At 43.1% G+C, this 5,586-nt stretch overlaps 2 pseudogenes; both read right to left on the bottom strand.

The window, feature by feature from the left end:
• LOC123067276 (receptor kinase-like protein Xa21) overlaps nucleotides 1–1,799 on the bottom strand; it is a 3,995-nt pseudogene extending 2,196 nt beyond the window's left edge.
• A 988-nt stretch (nucleotides 1,800–2,787) lies between these two features.
• Nucleotides 2,788–5,586, bottom strand: part of LOC123064702 (receptor kinase-like protein Xa21) — a 6,301-nt pseudogene continuing 3,502 nt past the window's right edge.

Here is a 5,586-nt window from a genome sequence, read left to right as displayed (position 1 = left end):
TTTTAAAAAGTTCATGTATAAGCCTATTTGCTGCAAAATTTTAAGAGTTCCAATCCACTCCGGAATCACACCTGTAAAGTGATTCTCCCCCAATGATACAATAATCAGGTTGCGGAGGTTTTCAATGCCGGAAGGAAAATCTCCTGATAGTTGATTCTTCCCCAAGTATAGACGCTCGAGTTGGTTGGAAAGGTTACCTACCGAACTTGGTACATGCCCCGATAGACGATTGGAACCAATGGATAATACCAGAAGCTCACTACAGTTGCCTAAGCTGTCCAAAAACACCCAATCTTGCTTGCTATGTGCTTGGAATTGATTATCTTCGAGATTCAACGCTGAGAGTTTTGTAAGTTTGCCAATCATGGTGGGCACCAATCCAGTGAAGTTGTTTCTTGACAAATCGATAATTTGAAGATTAGAAGCATTAGTGAATGAACTAGGAATGTGCCCTATAAAGAAGTTTCCACCTAATTCAAGTTTCTGAGAGTTTTGTAAGTTTGCCAATCATGGTGGGCACCTAATGGAAATCGTAGTTTTAGATGCATTAGTCTTTCTTTCTTTAGAATAAGGTGCTCTATCTTTTGATTTACGGGCCTAAGAGGCTAGCTAGGTTTAACATATATCTTAGGTTAGGCCGGAACGCACCCAGACCAGTGTGAGAGAGCCAAGTGAAGAGACTAAAAATGCGGGAAAAGGTCCCACCAGTCAGCGTGAGGAAGGCCGCGGCCGGTCAGGTGGGAGTCAATGGCGTGGCGTGAGTATGTGGGTGGGAGGAAAACGCGGGCGCAGGACCTCGCCGGCAGAGACTTCAGTGGCCGCCTCACCCACTTAATCTCATCATAATTAGTTAATTAATTAACCTCTTCCACTGATACGAGGGACCAAGTCTAATCCCTTCAGCAACACACATTTAGGATTGGAAACGATGAAGGCCCAAGTTCCTTTGCATTTCAGTGATCAAGTTTTTGTTTGGAAAGTTCTTAAAGTCATTAAGCAGCAGGTCATGAGTGAACTTTCAGGCATGTAGAAACAGAACAGAACCTCTGAAAATGTTCAGAGTTTATTGTTTTTCTCAGATCCTGTGTTCTTGATGCAGTCCACCTTTAAAGGCGCAAAGCTGCTCGGCTCAAGCTTCTTCGATGCAGACTTCACAGGTAGCCTACTGTATTTGTTATTTATCTCCCCGGCGATCTTCCAACCAGTAGACACTAGAAAGACACTAGTTGGCGTGATGCTTGCCCAATGTACAAGTGTCGAGTCCGAATCTACGGTGATCAACTGCCTGTCTCTCTGACACTTATCTACTTATAAACGCTGATTTCTGGATGGTAAATGTGATAAAGGTACATAAGTAGCTGCATAGTAGGCAGCAGATCTTTTGGGTTCAGATTGATAAGCAGCCCATGCTTCTGCTGCTCTGAATTTTGCTTCCCCTTGCTACAAACCTGGAAAGTCACCCGTTCGGTTCAGTTACCATGACAAAAAACTTGTTTTTCTGTTTCTTCCTGGTGATCAAACTAGTCACTTCAAAGGGAGCAATTTTGGACTGTCACTAGAACATACTAATATTCCATCATTTTTATGATTGTTAGCACACTGTGTAACTACGGGATATGTTTTTACACTGATCTTGTGATGTGGCTTGCCATTGTTTCGTTGCGTAGGTAAATATAACAAACGCCAGCTTCGAAGGGCCGCTTGTGACAGGGAACACTTCTTTCGGAGGTTCCAACGTATATGGGGCAGGCAAATGCTACTACATGCTTATCTTCAGTTGCCGTCTCAACTCTCGACATATTTGGATGTGATCAATGTCAACGTATTGATGCAACAGAAGTACTGAATGTTCAGAATGTTTTTCTGAATCTGTGTTCCTGCTGCATCCTACTGATTTGCATTTGTTTCTTCATCTCCTCTCCTCAGAGATTCCAGCCAGCAGTAGAAAAAAAAACAGACAATTTGTAGTGATGCTTGACCACTGTCAAGTGTCGAGTTCTGAGACAGTAAGTGATTTTATTTTTTTACTGTTTGGTGCTGAATTCAGGTGCAGGCTAATCTATCCGATGCCGACCTTAGAAATGCAGACTTCTAACTGGCAAATGTGACAAAGGTACGGTAGTAGGTAAGCATCAAACATGTCATAAGAGTTCAGGTTCAGAATAAGCAGTAACATGCTTGCGCTGATCTGAGTTTCAGTGCAAATCAGTGACCACCACACAATTTTTTTATTTTTTGTTTCTTTCTGGCCTACCATCCAAACTAGTACCTCCAGAGAGACTAAATTGGACTGTCACTGGAGCAGATTTAATAAATCATAACTGATGATTAGCATATACCCCCTGAATAACTGGATATGGTTTTACACCAATGTCCTTTTTTCGTTCTGTAGGTAAATTTAACAAATACCAACTTGGAAGGGGAACTTGTTGCAGGCATCAATTTCTTTCAAAGGCTGTAGACAAATGGTCCTCTGTTTCGTTATGTGGGTCAATTTGTTGCCATACTTGGATAGTGTGAGCCTGTCAAGCATACTTGTTGACTACAATGGAAACCAAATAAACTCCGGGTCAAGTCTGATTGATGCCTGGAAATGCTATTCGTTTTCCTTCTTCACTATCAAGGCTGACGCAGTAACACCGACAACGTGTGGATTTATAAATATGGGCCCCTTACATACACGCTATGTGACAAATACCAACTATACAAAAACTACTTGTTCAGGTAGCTAATACTTCTAACATAGACGCTATGTGATAAAAGCCAATTATACAACAACTTGTCTATTCAGTTAGCATTGAGATAAGCATCCTTGATTCTATGTAGCTTGGCAGCCACCTCCTGCATGTTGATACGATCGCCAGGGGATGGCTTGGTGCAAGAAAGGCCAACGTTTAACATAGATAGAAGACATTCTGAACATTTTCCCTTCAAGGCCATTGGAGTTTCCTCCAACTCTTGTAGCAGTTGGGGGTCGACAATCTCCAATACCCTACCGGGGAAGCTGGCCTCTATAAAGTTCACAATGTTGAGGCCATCCTTAAACATGTCATCAGGAGAACGACACCAAAGCTGTAAACATCCGCGGCAGCTGAAACTTGACCGCCCCCAGCATATTCTAAAGAATGAAAGGAGTGGAGTTATTTCGCATTCGCTGCTTAACATAGATGCGGAAAAAAAATGGTACAAACTTGAGACTAAAAAAAGACCATTACCTGGAGCGGTGTATCCAATTGTCCCCATTACTGCAATAGAAGAAGAGCTGGAGTTACCAAGAGATGAGATTGTGGAACCAACTTTGAATCTTGCCAGCCCAAAGTCTCCAACATGAGCTGTCATATTGTCATCCAAAAGAATGTTACTAGGCTTCAGATCACAATGAATCATTGTTTCTTGGTTATTATGGTGTAGATACTCCAGTGCATCCGCCACGTCCACCACAATGCTTATCCTTTGAGCCATCATAATGAGGTTCAAATCTGAAGAGCATTCATAGTCTTGAGTTGAGTATAGTAGTTTATGTAAGTCTCCTCGTGGCATGAGCTCATACACCAGGGCCTTGAAATCATTGCCCTTAGAATCAATGCTCGAGCATGCAGTTAGAATAGGGACCAGATTGCGATGTCGCACATTTCTCAATGCATTACATTCTGCAATGAAGCTCTTGTGTGCTCCTCTTATCTCTAGGTTGAAGACTTTTATGGCAACCTCATTTTGGTCTTCAACTAGTTTTCCTTGGTACACAGAACTGTATCTTCCTCTACCAATCAAATTAGATGTCGAGAACCCCTCGGTTGCTCTGGTTAGGTCGTTGAAAGAAACTTTGGGGAATTTTGTAGAAAATGATGGCAGTGATATAGATTTGCTCATGTGTTTTCTTATCCATAGCAAATAGCCATATATGACTATAGAAACTGAAACAACACATGCTATTGGGATGACCACTTTGAGCACTAAAGATTCCTTGTGCCTAGTTGAATTTGAAGGCACAACAGAACAGGCTAGTATGTGTAACTCTTTTACCCCGCCACAAAGCCCTTGATTTCCGTTAATCCTCAAGGCAGTTGCATTCCTGAAGATCCCTTTTGTTGGAACATCTCCATTAAGATGGTTGAATGACAAATCTAGGTCCTCAAGAAGTTCCAGGCTGCCAAGAGATGCTGGTATTGACCCAGTTAAGTTATTGGTAGACAAATTCAAAATTTTGAGGCTGCTTATCTTGTCTAACGATGTGGGAATGCCTCCGCTGAAAATATTCGAATCTAACTCAATGCCTTCTAAGCTTTCACAATCACCCAAAGTGTTTGGAATATCTCCGGATAGTTTATTTGATGAAACTCTCAATCTCACGAGTTGTTTGGCATTTCCAATGCCGGTAGGAAGTTGTCCATCGAGGCTATTGAATGACAAATCAATTCCAATTAGTGTTGGGATTCTAAAGATCTCCATTGGAACCTTGCCATGTAGTTCGTTGCGGGAAATGTCCAATATTTGAAGCATTGGAAAGTTTCCAAAGCTTGATGGTATGTGACCAGTGAACTGGTTCAAGCGTAGGTAGAGAGCTCCCAATTGAGTCAAGTTTGACAAGGATGATGGGAGAGCCCCCGCAAAGAAGTTTTTGAATAAGCCTATTACCTGCACAGCTTTGAGAGTTCCAATCCACATAGGAACCACACCTGTAAAGTTATTTCGTCCCAGTGCTACAAAAATTAGGTTGCGAAGGTTTGCTATGCCAGATGGTAAATCTCCTGATAGTTGATTGTTTGTCAAGTATAATTCCTGGAGTTGACTTGAAAGGTTACCTAATGAACTCGGTACATGTCCTGATAGATGATTATAACTCATGGAAAACATTTGTAGCTCTGTGTAGTTGCCTAAGCTATTCAAAAACTCCCAGTCTTCTATGTTGTGTGCTTGGATTTGATTATATTCAAGATTCAGACTCAAGAGTTTGGTAAGTTTGCCAATCATGGTGGGCATCAATCCGGTGAAGTTGTTCCTCGACAAATCGAGAGCTTGTAGATTGGAAGCATTCGGGAATGAACTAGGAAGTTGCCCTAAAAATAAGTTGCCACCTAGGAAAAGTGTCTGGAGATTACCGAAAAAGGCTTTCGCCCCGCTTTATAGATAAAACAGACCGCCAAAGGACATACAACCACACCAAGTCCACACACACACACCCAAGTACCACAAAAAAGTCATAAGGTTCTGCTGAGGGCACAGCTCAACAAGCCCAAAGAAAGAGAAAAAACAAAGCGAGACCCGCGCCGGGGATTTAGTCAGGCTCCGGCGGCGGCGGCGGCGGTGGCGAAAGGCGGACGGCCATCGAGCGAAGATCGGCGATGAAGGCAGAGATGGCGTCGTGCTCCAGGGGACGGCTAAGCGGCCGCCAAAGCTGCAGGAAACCCGAGAATTTGTAGAGAGCGTCAGTAGCACGACGGAGAGGGGTACGCTCGATCACAAGCTTATTACGAACAGTCCAAAGAGTCCAGGCAAGGACCCCAACCTCCAGCCACCTAATGTGGCGGGAGGACGAGGGGGACGTATGGAGTTCAGCAAATAAGTCAGGGAAGTTGGTGTGGGTCC

Source organism: Triticum aestivum, chromosome 3B, assembly GCF_018294505.1.
Source record: "Triticum aestivum cultivar Chinese Spring chromosome 3B, IWGSC CS RefSeq v2.1, whole genome shotgun sequence".
Lineage (NCBI taxonomy): Eukaryota > Viridiplantae > Streptophyta > Magnoliopsida > Poales > Poaceae > Triticum > Triticum aestivum.
The sequence above is the reverse complement of the archived record's forward strand: the minus strand, read 5'-3'. Positions and strand labels throughout refer to the sequence as shown.